The sequence below is a fragment of the Lagenorhynchus albirostris genome, chromosome 5, assembly GCF_949774975.1.
Source record: "Lagenorhynchus albirostris chromosome 5, mLagAlb1.1, whole genome shotgun sequence".
Lineage (NCBI taxonomy): Eukaryota > Metazoa > Chordata > Mammalia > Artiodactyla > Delphinidae > Lagenorhynchus > Lagenorhynchus albirostris.
The window spans coordinates 66,005,253-66,020,447 of NC_083099.1; the positions used below are offsets into that span (position 1 = coordinate 66,005,253).

General features: G+C 44.1%; 1 long non-coding RNA gene across 1 annotated transcript; it reads right to left on the bottom strand.

Annotated features, from left to right (window-relative positions):
- Positions 1-1,343: 1,343 nt before the first annotated feature.
- On the bottom strand, positions 1,344-2,486 carry LOC132520527 (uncharacterized). Its single transcript, XR_009540561.1, has 3 exons — positions 2,387-2,486; positions 2,136-2,276; positions 1,344-1,858 (listed from the first exon to the last, which is right to left on the bottom strand). It is a non-coding gene; the product is annotated as an uncharacterized LOC132520527 (long non-coding RNA).
- Positions 2,487-15,195: the final 12,709 nt, after the last annotated feature.

A 15,195-nucleotide genomic window follows, 5' to 3' on the forward strand; every position in this document is an offset into this window, starting at 1 on the left:
AATATAACTAAAACTAAGCAGACTCTCTATATCTATAGAGAACAAACTAGTGGTTACCCGCGGGGAGAGGGAGAGGGGAGGGGCAATATAGGGGTAGGGGATTAATAGGTACAAACTCTTAGGTATAAAATAAGCTACCAGCATATATTGTACAACATGGGAAATATAGCCAATATTTTATAATAACTATAAATGGAGTATAACCTTTAAAAGTTGTGAATCACTGTATTGTATACCTGTAACATATAATATTGTACATCAACTACACTTCAGTTAAGACAAAAAAGAAAAGAAAGAAAGAAAAGGGGGAAAAAATCATGTAGAGAAACAGGACCCTTGAAAGAGTTGTATCTATTTTTAAAAAGTAGCCCGGTGTCTCTCTCTCCACGCTTGGGTAGGGGACTTTGTGGAGGAGATGATGGAATTCTAGTGCAGTCAAAGGGTTTGGGGGCTGGAAGGGGACTTAGAAATTGAATTCGGGTCAAGGAAATTGTGTTGGCTCCACTTTTAAAATACAGATCCCGAATCTCGTCACTTTTCACCCCCTGCAGCCATCCCTAAGGGTTGTTGCAAGTCGCCTCCTACCTGGTCTCCCTGCTTCTACCCCTGTGCTCCTTCGTATACTTTCAGAATAACCCTTGCAGGATGTGCATTGGATTCTGTCACTCCTCTGCTGAAAACCCTGCCGTGGTGTCCCATTTCTTTCAGAGAGAAATCCCAGGGCCTCCAAATAGCCTTCAAGGCCCCACCGGACGTGGCTGCACAGTGCCCCTCTGACCTAATCTCCTATGACCCTCCATGGCCACAGCCCGGCCACGCTGCCCCAGCCATGCTGGCCTCCTGGCTGCTTGCCCCTGACAGGCTCTTCCCAGATATCTGCTTGGTTAATCCCCTCCTCTCCCTCCCTCCTAGAGTCTGCTCAGTCAGGCCCACCTTGACTATTGATACATCAGCCTGCAAGTCCCTCCCCACCACCTCAAACCTAGGACGTCTGCTCCCTCTTCTGTTATCCATCCTACTTTTACCCCCCATAAGACTTAACACCTTCTAACAGGACACTTTTTGTATTTCTTGTGCTGATTACTATTTGTCTCTGCCTGTTGGGATGTCAGCTCTACGAGGCAGCGATCTTCCCGACGTTTGCCTGCCTCATAGTGAACTTGGCTGAATGAAAGAGAATGTAATTACAGAGAATGTAACATTTTTAAAAACATTTTATTTTGAAGTAATCTTAAGTTTACAGAAGAGTTGCAAAAATAGCACAAAGGGTTCAAACACACCCTTCGCAGAGAGATGTTAACATTTTACCACCATGTTTGCTTGGAGAATGTTTAATGATGTTAATATTAGCATTCACAATGATAATAGTACCAAAATTCATATGTTGAAATCCTAACCGCCAAGGTGATTTAGGAAGTAGGGCCTTTGGGAAGTGATTAAGTCGCGAAGGAGAAGCTCTCAGGAATGGGATTAGTGCCTTATGAAAGGGGCTCCAGAGAGCTCTCTTGTGTCTTCCTCCATCTGAGGACAAGGTGAGAAGGTACCAACTGTGAACCAGGAAGTGGGCCATCACCAGAACGCCAGCATGCTGGCGGTACCTTGACCTTCGACTTCCCACCCGCCAGAACTGTGAGAAATAAGTTTCCGTTCTTTATCAGCCACTCAGTCTGTGGCATTTCATTGTAGCAGGCTGAACGGACTAAAACACGTGCGTAAACCCCTCTAGATTTGCAAAAGGCTTTATTATTATTTTTTCTGCCGCGCATTAGCTCACTGGTCACTCTCCAATGTAGCCATGAACACGTGAGAGGAGTCAGGCTCATCCAGTTCAGGTGACGTCATACCCAAGCTCACACCTCTGGAAAGAGCAAAGAGCAGAGGTGGGAGTGGAGCTGAGGTCTTCCAACTCCCTGGTGGGCACTAGCTCTTCTGCCCGGTGCAGTCCGTTTACAGCCCAGCTCCCTCCCCTCTGCTCCTACCGTGGTGGCTGCCTAGGCCAAGAGTGACTGACAAAGTGAAGACGGCAGCTGCCTCATCCGGGCCGGGATGCCCTCGGAACAGCTGTGAGCAGCTCTACACGGGGCGTGAGTCACCGCATTCCCGCCCTCTCTATCCCACGTGCTCCCTTCACTCACTGCCTCTGCCCCGTGCCCACAGTGGTGATGTGGGGATGGGCTGCCAGCCTGGGGCTGACAACAGGGTCCTCGGGTGTCCTCCTTCCTGGTGACTGAGATGCCATCTGGCACCCACCACAGCTTCAGGGCCTCCAGCCTAGCCTTAGGAAGCGGGGGGACAGGAGAAAGAGGAAAGTGAGGGCAGGGAAGACTTCCCACCTCTGGTCAGAGGGGACAAGTTACTGATCCCCTCCAAACGTCAGCTTCCTCACCTGTAAGATGAGGCGAATAAATAGTTCTGAAACTGATCATAACTTCTTGATCCTGAGTTGTCTCAGCCCATGATTCGTCTTCAAGGAAGAAATCTCAAGCCCTGATCCCCTAATAGGAAAACTACCAGGCGTGTAGATAAAGGAGGGTCAAGAAATATCAGAAGGGCAGAGATCAGATGCTGCTATTAGGATTAAATGAGTTAATAGAGGTAAAACCTGTGGTCAGCAGTCAAAAAATATTTGTAATAACAGTGGTAAGAAGAGCATCTGCTGTTGAGTGTCCCTCCATGTCTGCCACCCTCCCCAAGCCAGGCCTCATTTTTTTCACTTCTGAGATTCTGCAGTAGACTCTGGTCACCAGTTATCTCCCTTCTCCAACCCAAATCTGCCCGCTGCTATCAGAGCAATTTTCCTGAACACAGTTTTGCCGTGTACCCCCCTCCGGCTCAAAATCCTTCAGTGGCCTCACAGCCTCCTGAGTTGCATTCAAATTCCTCTCCCTGGCAGTCAAGCCCCTCAATAAACAAAGCCCCAGCTTACCTCTCCCTCTGCATTCCATCTACTCCCCACACCTGTCCAGTGCTTCAGGAAACCTACTCCTTGCTTCCCTCCAGACAGGAGCAAGCTGTCTCTTTCCCTTGCTGAGAGTGGTGAGATGACACAGTAGTTAAGAGATCAGGTTCTGGGGTCAGAAAACCTGAGTCTGAGTAGCTGTGTGGCCTTGGGGAAGTTGCATAACCTCTCTGAGCTTCAGGTTCCTCGTCTGTAAATGAGGATTTAATAATGGCATCTCCTGTAGGGATGGTTGTGAGGATAAAAGAAGTATGGAAAGCAATCGATGTACAGCGATCAAACACTCAGTAAATACTTCTCATTGTTCAATCCTTACACTGAATATGTCTTCCCTACCCCATGCCCATCTCTCTTGTCTGTTAACATCATCCTGCCCGCCTGATGAAACCCTCCCCACTCCTCTCCTTCATTCACCTTTCAACACACCCCCTTCTTTCCCCTTCACAATGTACTAACTTGATTGGACTTATTTTTTCACTCTGACTGCAAAGTCCTTGAGATCAGGGAGGAACCCATCTCTCAGGTTCAGAAGTCTCTGTATCTCAGGATCTAGGACAGCACCCAGCACCTAGAAAGTCTCAATCAGGATGTGTTGAGAGAAAGAACAAAGGAATGAGATCATGGAAAGCTCAATAATGAATGAAGGCCTGAATAAGTGAAGTACAGAGAAGCATCCTGATGACCTGGGGATATGATGCAACTTCCCCGAATGGGGGACACAGGCCTTCTGAGCATGGGCTCTGGGTTAGGAATGGTCCCCTTTGATCGTTGTCCCAGGGATAAAGCACCCCGAGAGCCCAGGTCAGACTGGCCTTCTGTGTCCAGGGCCCTGTCATGCTGGAGCAGATGCAGGATGTGAAGCGCAAGGCCTGGACAAGGCAGGGGGGGCCTGTGGGAGAGTGGGCTCTATGCTAGCTCACCTCTAACTTGCTAAGGAAGCTTGGAGGAATCCCCTATCCTGGCTCTGAAGGGAAAATTTGGGCTAGATCCATGGTTCTTCAAGTTTGTCCCCAGAAAAGCAGCGCTGGAGTCCCCCAGGAGCTTGTTAGAAATACAGACTCTCAGCCTCACCCTGAAATGCTGAATCAGCGACTTTGGGCAGGGGCCCAGCCATCTGTGTTTTATCTAGCCCTCCAGGAGAGCTGAGGCATGTTCGTGTTTGAGGAACACTGGGGCTTTTAAGGTTGTTTGCTTTCTTTGGTTTGTAATTGCAGTAGACTCTCGTTGTTATTTTTTCCCCCAGTGAAATCTCAGGCAGATGCCCATATGTAAAGCGGATTAGAGCAGATCCCCTCTTGTTGATGGAGAGGCTGAGTCCCACCCGCTCTGACTCTTCCCCATGGAGCACGCTCTGCCTGGTATGATGCCCCGTCTAGCAGGTTTCCAGCCAGCCGGCAGGCGTAGAATTCAGGGCTTGCCAAACCCCGGGCTGATGGTGGGCTCCCAAGCAGGCACCCCCTGGTGGCTCCCTGCTCAGGGTCCCCAGGGGGCCTGATATGGAGTGGGCATCAGGCATCAGGGAGGGTGGCGTTGAGGCCTGGGGGAACCCTGGGCCAGGATGGTAGCTGAGGCTCGGTGATGCTGACCGCCACGGCAGCATCTGTCCTGAGGCTGCGCAGCCAGCCGCCGAGCCACGTTTGAGCCCGTGAAGCAGGAGCTGCCCTGCATTTTGGGGAGGCGGCAGTCACACTTCATTTTCACTCTAGCTGCTCTTGGAGACAATATGGCATCGCCCAGATTTTTCGATCTTCCCTTTGTGAAGCTCAGCAGACCATGGGAAGCAGGCAAGAGGCCTGCAGACATCCTTGTCTGGGCCCACAGACTCACTCTCTCTGCTTCTTCCCCTCCTGCCATGTGGACTGATGAGTCACTCGAATTTCTTTTTTATTTCATTTTCTGAAATGAAGATGATGGTGAGGGGGAGCCTGCGGGCGGGGGGTGGGGGTGTTGGGGAAACCCATAGTTAGAGAACTTCGCAGAAGAGGCCAAGTTGGTGGAGAAGCAGAAGAGAGAAGGCTTTGGGGACTGTTAGAAAGTGTAGATGATGGTGGGACCTGCCTTGAGGCAGAGAACCAGACAGAGGCCACAGATTACTTCCTGATCTGAGGTAGCACTGGTGGGTGCAGCCTTTGGCCAATAGCAGAGACCATCCCAACAGCAGGGGGTGGGGGAAGGTGGACAGTGGGAGTGTGTGGAGAAGAGAGGTAGGTGCCAGGGCTCCCGAGTTGACGTGAAAGTGGCCATCTGCCTGATGTCCTGCCAGGATACGTGCGTCTCATGCAGCTGAACAGAAGGAAATCTCCCCAGTCTGGTGCATTGTCCCAGACAGGTGTGGAACCTTGTCAGTCTCAGAAGGAGAGGAAGTGCCGGGCCATGAGGAGGCACTAGAGCCCTCCCAATGTAGGGAGACCCCTTCTCTTGGTCCTGGCACTAAGGAACGGGACCCACATCCCTTCGTACCTCTGTGCCCTGATTTCCACATCTGGGAATGGAGAATAATAAAAAAATCAACTCGCTTTAGAAAAGCACACGAAGCAGGCACGATCATATTGGCACCTCCCATTTGTCTAATGTTAAAGCGCTTCACGTCCCTCACCTCGTCGATCCTCTAATCGAGCTTAGGCGCAAATTGTCATCCGAGGCTCCAAGAGGTGAAGGTTCTCCCGAGATCACACAGTAAGTCGGTGGTGGCCCAGGTTTTCTGATTCTCGGTTCATTGCTTTCTCCGAGATTCTGCTGCTTCCCCATCTGTGAAACGAAAAGACCTTTCAAGAGAAAGATTGCTCCTTGTTGTGCCATTATTGCCTCTTGTGGCTCCAAATGCTTGCAACCTTACAAACTTTATTACATTTGCCCCACTCCTGGAACTCAGCCTGTTCCCGCCACCAAGACTGGCTCAGTGCTTCCTCGGGACAAGCTGACAGGAGACTCGGCTGTGACTTTTGCCCTATGTATCCCTGAGCCCAGACAGAATTTCTTAGGATTCCCTGGGGCTCATTCCATTTTCTAGTTCTCAACTAGAGTCAGCGGGAATCATTACTTTCCTGTGGATTCCAGAGAGCTTGACTCCATGACTTCAAAGGCTATTCAATACTGAGATGGTGTGACTTTATAACCTAGAAGGGGAAAACTCAAAGACGGTCCCAGGGGTGTTGGGATCATTGCTCAGGGTTGGAAATCACGGAGCTCAGATCCAGTTGAGAATAGTGTTGGCTCAGACCCTGGGCAGCTCTGGAGCTGGGGGCCTCTGGGCACCTGCTCACGTGGCGGCAGGTCCCTCACCTGTCTCTGAATCCCCTTTTCACCGCATTTCTGAAATAAGCGTGGTAACAGCTGCCTATGAGATGCTTCGTGACCAGGCAGCAGGCTTGTACTGTGGCCAAGTATTATGGAACAGACGCACTTTGTCTGAACCCATCTCCCAAAGCATTCAAGTGGGCAGTACTTGGAGGCACAAAAAATGCCGTTGCTGGAAGGGGTATTTTAGCAGTTATCTAGCCAGACCATCTACTCCCTAAATATATGCTTATACATCACTCTCAGGGGGGCGTGGCCCGGCCTCTGCTTGAATGCTTCCAGTGATGGCAAGCTCACTGTTCCAGAAGACGACTCATTTCTCCGTTGTACGTCTCTGGCAGGAAGCTCTGCCTTATGAGGCTGGTTGCCTTTAATTTTCATCCCTTTTCTCTAGTTCTGTCCTCTAGGGTCTCCCCAAAGTAAATCTAGCATCAACCCCCACTTCTATCCATTATATATAGGATGTACTTGAAGGGGGCTTTAAGGGCTTTTCTTTCAAGGGAGCCCACAGGTGTGGATGCCATGTTCAGAGAAGGTGGGAAAAGTGGCACTGAGGCATTGGGTCCTGCCTTTGTCTCTTCCAGCCCTTGAGGACTAAGGACGAAGCGCTCCCTTTACCCCCTGACTTCAGTAGATGCAGGCAGCTTGTCCATTTCACTGTGCAGCTTATTGTCAGAGCGGTGCGTATTGTACCTCTGCATAAGGACATAGTCAAACATTAGTAAGACAATTTAGAAAGGAAGGAAGGAAGGATTAATTGACTTAGCGGAGGATGAAATGCGTCTATGATGGTTTCGGCACTGAGGCAGAAAAAAAGATGCTAGCTCTGTCGTGTGCACCTGTGGCCCTTGGAAGGGATATTTATCACAGATGGACTAGGCTTCTGTTCAGTCATGTAGGGATTAGAAGCCACTGGTCCCTCCCTGCCGTGAACAATCCTCAAGACAACAGGCTTATAGGGAAGAGCATTTCAAAGACACCCAGATGGAGGCTATATATTCTATGCCCAGGGTAAAGAGTTTCTAATGGCTCTAATGGCCTGACATTCTAGGATTCATTTTGTGTTTGAGAAGCAGAGTGGGGAAAGATTAAGGGATTTGAGTCCAAAAGCCTAGGTTTGGCCATAGACTCTGCTGCTTCCTGGCTATGTGATTATTGGGCAGGTCACTTCACCTCTATAAGCCTGTTTCTGAATCAGTAAAATGGAGAAAAAAATTCCTGAACTGTGGGGTGTATGGCTGTGTGTGTGTGTGTGTGTGTGTGTGTACAAGTGTGCGAGCTCACAGTTTTCAGGATTAAATGTGCGGAAGTTTCTTCCGTAAACTGTGTTAACTACTGTCAACTTTAGAATGGTCTGTCCAGACGTCCTTCTCCAGTCATCCAATATAAGCAAGGGCTAGTCTGTAAGGTGACAGCTTTTTACTGCATTCAGTTTTTTTGAAAGTTAGATTACATAAATAGGTTTGAGTCTTTATCAACCAGTAAGTATACATTAAAGAGTATAACACGGCTCTTAACGGCTTTTATAAGTCTTGGGAAAAGGAACTTTAGTCTTCCATTTTAGTTTGAAATCTTTGTAATATGTTACAGACCCACACACGTGTATCTTTGTAGTTTGCACCTCAGGCCACCAGGAAAATATCAAGTTACATTCTAAAAAATCACACCCACCTAGAACCTTTGGTTGTTGTTGCTTTTTCCATCCATCCATTTATCCTTTCATCCACCCATTAATTCATCCACTCCATGGGCACATTTACTACATCTCTGCTATGTGCTGTGAAGTATTCAAAGTGGTTCCTGTCTAAAGAGGTTACAGTATAGTTGGGGATTTGAGAGATGAGCCCCCATAACAGCAACATATGGCAAAGTGAAGTAAGTACTGCACGATATTTACAAACATCCTGCTTTGGAAACTTGAGGAGAGAACAATTCCTGCTCCCCACTAGCGGGAAGAGGGGGAGGGCTTAGTGTAGACTTTACCTGCTCAAACAAATAAAATCAAATTAAAACACACATACAGTGCTAGAGTGTGGGCATTTTGAGCCCCCCTGTGTTTTGTTCCTGGTTTCCCCATTTCTTAGCTGTGTGGCTTTGGGCAATTCTCCATTCCTCAGATTTCTCATAATAGTACCTATCGCCTGCAATTGTTGTAAAGGTTAAATGAGATAATGCAGTATCCAACATGTAGTAACAAGTCAATGAATGTCAGTTGATATTGTTATTATTTCCCACAGAAGGTGGAGGCTGAGGTGAGCCTCTAGGGCTGAGTAAAATTTCAAAAGCTAGCAAGGGAAAGCAGAGGGAACATTCTGAGCAAAGGCTCAGGGGAAGAATGTTTTCAGAAAAAGATATCCAGCCCTGTGTGTTTGTACAGTGCAGTGTGTGGGTGATCATGGGAATGGGTGGAGTTAGCAAGGGTTGGAGGTATGGCTAAAGAAGTAGGTCACCAATCTCAGAAGGCTGAGGGCTCTGAGTTTGGTACAAGAGTTTCCAAAGATGAGTGCATGCTCCCAGGAGGGTGTGCAAATCATATTGGAATCTCCTTTTTTATTTACTTTTATTTACATAAAAGAAGTTAAAATTCATATTACTTCCTTTATAGATTGACTAGGGGACCCATGTCAGATCCATAAGTCAAAAGATTCCATGTCACATCTCCAACTATGGTTATTCTGAGGGAGGGGTAGGAATTCTATGCCCTAGAATGTCCATGAGGTACCCACACTGCTGTTCTCATTTAGATAATTTTTTGGATTTATGGAATCTTTACCTTTATCTAACTTAATAAATCTTCACAAAATGGACAAGTGGTTTTGAAAGATTCCTGCAAAGAACTCATGGATTGAGAATGACTCTTGTAACAAATACAAGCAAACAACAAGAAAATGGCAAGGCTGATTTTCCTCCCATTCTTGGCTTGTCACTGGCCACATTTCAGGGGTTAAAGCCAACGATGACCTAATCACATATAACAAGCAGTAGGCAAATCAATCAATCAATCAATCAAATACCCTTAAAATTCTCAGGAAGAATGCTTGAAAGATGGGTTTACGTTCCTGTGATTAATGATGAACCCCACCTACAGTGTTGATCATGTCTTGGGATGGTAGAAAAGATAGTATGATGTTATGAAGATTAACACATATTTTAAAGCACTCTTTAATTCTTATGTATCTCTCCTTTTATCATTTCTATTTTTGCTTTATTTTTATAAGGTGCATAGTATATTGGCATGGTTTGATGCACATGCATACACACATATTATAAATCAATATGGGCACACAAATTATAAATCTTTTTAACTGGTGAGGCTCCGTGCTCAGATGAGTTTGTAGACTGCTGACTGGGGCCAAGAGAAATCATTCTTGGAGGTCCTTCAACAGTGGGAGGCATGATGAGAGCTGAGTTTGTGGTGATAAATGTGATCACATATTCTCAAGGGAAAAAAAAGTGTTGCACAAGGAATCAGAGAGGTGGAGTCTGAAAGAGAGTCATTAAACTTGGCTCTTCCTCTTTCAGAGACGTTGTTCTCTCTTCCTTACGAAGGTAAACCACAGGCCTCTTGCATCTGGCAGCAGGAGCTCTGTAGGACATGTTCCCAGAGCCAGGCTTTCTCTGGCTGTCTGCACAGGAAGAAGATTGCATAGAACATCCTTCAGCTAATTTCCTCTCTTCTGCAGTTCTAGCTTTATGAGAAACCAATCCTGAAACAGTCCTCAGCTTTGACTTACAGCAGAGGTGAGCGAGATTATCGTTGTGACATGGGAGCTCCAGGCTTTCCTGCCTGAAAGAGGCAGAATTTCAGAACGGTCAGAGGGATGGGCTCTGCAGTTAGACAATCTACATCCAGTTCTACCAGGTATTCCTGGACTCACCTTAGCCAATTCCTTACTTTCTTTATGCCATGGTTTCCTCATCTGTAAGTTGAGGTTAACCATCATACCCGTGCGGTAGTGGTGAGGAGTCAATAAGACAATGGGCGTGAAAGACAGAGTGTGATTTTCAGCCTAGAATAAATTCCCAAGGCATGTGAGTTCTTCTCATTACAAAGGAATGAACTGGAGCATGGTCTGAAGGGCCCTGGGGAAGAAATGAGGAAGGAGGCTTCCAGGAATACAGATCCTTTAATCTCCTTAAAGCAACATCCAAACAAAAGTATAACTCTCTATGGAAGCCAGCACACTCAAGGCTGCCAGTTGTGGGTGGCGGGCAGGGCCAACATGGCTGCCTCTGAGTCACCCTCTCTCCTTGACTCATCTGTCACCTCTGTCATCTCTGGCTATTGCCACAGTTTCTTGTGAGAAATTATGAAATAAACGGCCTGTGCAGTAATGCCTGGGTGACTAGGTGAATCCTGGGCATGTGGCCAACGCTCCATGCACTTTAAATATCCTTAGGTTTCGTGAACTCCACATGATTTAATTTCCTTAAAGAAAAAAAAGAGTGCTTATAATCACGCTCCGAGGCCTTCCAGGGCGAGACTTACACGAAGCAAAAAGATGTGGTGGGTGACAGGAGTGAACCATGCTCATTCATAGCCAGTCTCTCTGTTTCCAGACGTAAGCCAGCGCCTGGAGGACACGAGCACGTAATCGTGGTGATAATTAAGTCATCACACCAGTAGCTTTGCTCATGTGTACTGGGATAGAGAATTTCCAGAGTACTTTCGTATGTGATGATGATGATAATAATTAATACTAAATTCTTTCACTTGGCCCTTTATCTCCTCCTTTCTCTTTCAATCACATGGAAATATCATGATCCCCATTTTACTTGCGACAAAACTGAGGCCCAGAGAGACTTTGAGGAACCTGAGCCCAATCACACAGCTGGAAAGGAGGAGAGTCAGGTGAAAACCCAGGTCTTCTGGCTAAAAGCAGAGTCTTCTTTCTACTCTATTTTGTTCATGTGATCTTCATAAAACACTCCAGATCCCTTTGGTCTGGAGGGAAGTTCCCTTTTCTGTTACTCCTTTTGTCTTTCCCCAGCAGGTCTGGCCATTACATGACCATTGATGTGTCAATTTCTCTGTGATAGCGTGCATTACACCATATGCTGTTGATCATCTTATGAGTGTCTCTCCCTGAAGAGATTGTGATCTCCTGAAGAACTCTAACTCATCTGTGTATGCCCAGCACCTAGCCCAGAGCCTACTATGTGGTCCATGCTTATTGATTGAATGATGAATAAATTAATGCCTCCGAACTAAATGTCCTTTGTACTCCTTTCTGCCTCTTCTATTTTTATCTGTCCTTCTAGCCCCAGCTCAGGGCCCATGATGTTGTCCATCTCTTCTGAACCTCTATAGAACCATAGGCTCTCAGCCATATCCTTAGAGCATATATATCTTATCTCTTCAAAGGGTTCTTGAGGGTAGAGATTAAATCTGAGTGTCCAAAGGGTCCCTCATGAGATCTAGGCCAATTCTAGGTAGAGTGGGTACATGGTGAGTACTCATGCCCATGTTCACATGGTTGCCTGCACTTTGGCAAGAGCTGGTGGAACAGGTTGGTGACAGAGCCCAAGCAGAGACTTAATTGGTAAGAGGCAGAAAAGCAGATGGCCAAGAGCCCAGGCTTTACCTGGCTTATCAGCATACCCCTTTCACAATCACTGAAACTGTGTCTCATGGACACTTTTACAGATGGGTAATTCCTTGAAGCCAGACAGTAGATCTGTGAAGAGATCAAGCTTCAGGGGGAAAAATTATCACTGCAACTTATTTGTGTAAAAATATGTGAACCAGAGACTCATTGTCAGAAAGGAACAAATATGAGGGACTCTGTGAACCAGTCGGATGTGAAAAGGAACAGACCAAGAAACTGGGACACTGGGCTAGTTAATTAATGACTTGGTGAACTAGTAAGGTAGTTTGCTTAAATGAGGGGGGAAGACTATGATTAAAAATAAATACATTAAAGGAGGTAACAACCAACAATTTTATTGAGTTCTCATCTCTTTTGGCCCAATAGTTCCGCTACTGGAGATTTATTCTAAGAAAATAATCCAAGCCTAGGAAAAGGGATGGCAGGAAAGTGCCCAAAGAGGTATTATTGATAACAGAAGGAGGTATTATTGATAACAGAAGTGAATTGGAGATAACATCAATGGCCCAGGATAATTTCAAAATGCTGATATAAATGACAATGTATTCACTAAAGTTATATTTTGAAGCCATTCAAATGGGTCATTATAAAGACCACATTGGAATTGTTCACTGTGTGGTGCCTATGACAAAGATTAGAATGCAAAATTATATTTGTGCTGCATGTCCAACACTGTGAGAAAATATGATTTTTTGGAAAAGACAGGAAAGAATGGAAATAGATGATTTATAAAGATAGTAAGCTTGTGGGTGGCTTTTTATTTCCATAATCATGGTATTATGTATTTGTATAATATAAAAAAAAATGGATGTTCATCAGATGCTTAAAAGAAAAAGAAAAACACCTTAACATGAGGTATGTTGCACCCAGTAGCCATTTCGGAGAGGTTAAACATGAGACGTGATCTTTTCCGAACCCTCATCTTCAAACACAGGTCCAGTTTAGATTTCTTTCACTGGTGACAAGTTTGAAATCGTGTACTTGAAAGTCGGAAAGACTTTGGACCCATAGCTATGGATATGGAATGCACACATGGGTATGGATATAAGTCCCCTGGAAAGATAGACCTCATGGGTCCTCTCATGTACAAAGTGCCTCATGCAAAGTGATGCCTGTATATGAAGAGTGGAAAGATTATGAATGTGTGGATTTCAATGCCCTTCAAAATGCATGAGAGCTTAAAAATTAAGGGAGACCATGTTTAAGGGATCCAAGTGAGGCTCATCTTCTAGTAACAAATTTAAACTATGAACCATATACAGCACAGAGAGTGCTTTCGTTTTGGGGTAGAATCCCAGTTTATAAGCTTTTTTTCCTTATCATCCATGTTAGTGTCATTATAGACTTGCCTTTGGCAATCTTTTTTTTTTTTGAACCACTTTATTGAGGTATTATTGACTTACAAAAAGTTACACGTATTTAATGTATACCATTTAATGAGTTTGGAGATAAGTATCCATCCATGAAAACATCACTACACTCCATGTCAAAAACATATCCATTCCCTCCAAAAGTTTCTTTTCCCATTCTTATTTATTATTATTATTGTTATTATTATTATTATATGTGTGGTAAGAACACTTAACATAATATCTACCCTCTTTGCAAAATTTGAAAAATACAATATGGTATTTTTAACTATAGCCACTATGCTGTACAGTAGATGTCTAGGACTTATTCATCTTGTATAACTGAAACTTTGTACCCTTTGACTAATACCTCCCCCTTTCTCCTGCTCCTCAACCCCTGGCAACCACCATTCTACTCTCTGCTTCTATGAGTTTTACTATTTTATATTCCTCATGTAAGTGGTATTATGTCAAAATGGATTAAAAACTTAAACATAAAATCTGAAACCATAAAACTCCTAGAAGAAAATATAGGAAGAAAGCTTCCTGACATTGGCTTTAGCAGTGATTTCTTGGATATGACATCAAAGGAGCAGGCAACAAAAGCAAAATAGACAAGTGGGATTGCATCAAACTAAAAAGCTTCTGCACGGTGAAGGAAACAATCAACAGAATGAAAAGGTAACCAACAGAATGGGAGAAATTGTTGCAAACCATGTATCTGATAAAGGGCTATTACCCAAAATACATAAGAAACTCCTGCAACTCAATAGCAAACAACAATTAATCCAATTTGAAAATGAGCAAAGGAACTGAATAGACATTTCATCAAAGAAGACATACAAAAGGCAATTGTTTAAATAAATGCCAAAAGCTGAAAATTCCTTTTTATTTTTTTACTTAAATCAAAACCTGAACTTTATAACAAGGGATGTAAAACCAAGAAAATTAATTTCGATTTCTTTATTTTCCTATCTGGCATAGTTCAGCGACATATATAATAATTGTTAGTTGTTCATGACTTTTGCCCCTGAAGCAATCTAGTTGTACTGGATGATATTTACTTTATAAAGTTTTACTTTTTTTTTTTTTGCACTTTACTACCCATTTAATTAATAGTCTCATTTTGAAATTGCCATCCCAAATAATGAAAATTCCTCTTGTTACTATTGAATCTGTCTTCTAGGTTTGAGACATCCCAGTTCCTCATTCCAAATAATTTTTACTAGATCCACACATTTTCCTGGAAAGATTGATCCATTTGTACCGTGAAAAGCACCATCATGTTTGGCTAAGTATTGGCTAAATAATATTAATCTAAAAACTTTATACTAATATTCAAAGCAAATGTTAGCTTTTCTTTGTCTCTGTTGCATTTTATCAACTGCTGTTTTTTTCCAGCTTTTTAATTTTTCAGTCCACCACCTACTCTTAAGTAGGCTTTTCTGTGTACAAGTCAATATGTTCACTTTCATTACTTCTATTTTAAAGAATTAAGCAGATCACCTCTTTATTTCTTTTTCTCCTCAAACTTTCATCTTTTCTTAGGTCCTCCTGTGCTTTTTCTATTTCTGTTATCTAGACAGGTTCTCATTTTTAATGATCTAAAAATGTGCTGTTCAATATAATTGCCACTAGCCACATGTGGATATTTAAATTTTAAATTAGTTAAAATTGAATAGAAATTAAAATTAAAGTAAAAGTTCCTCAGTTCCAGTAGCTACATGTCACATACTCAGTAGGCACGTGTGTCTAGTGACTACCATTTTGGCAGCACAGATGTAGACCATTTTCATCATAGCAGGAAGTTCTACTGGACAACACTGATCTAAAGGATTACAAAACAAATTGTTCACTGTATTCAAAGTGTATAACATTTGAACATAATTTCATGAAAAATGTACATGAAAGTAAATGTAATACATTTAAAAATTAAAATTACTTTCCATATACATTTTCAGAAACATCTTAAATATCAAAA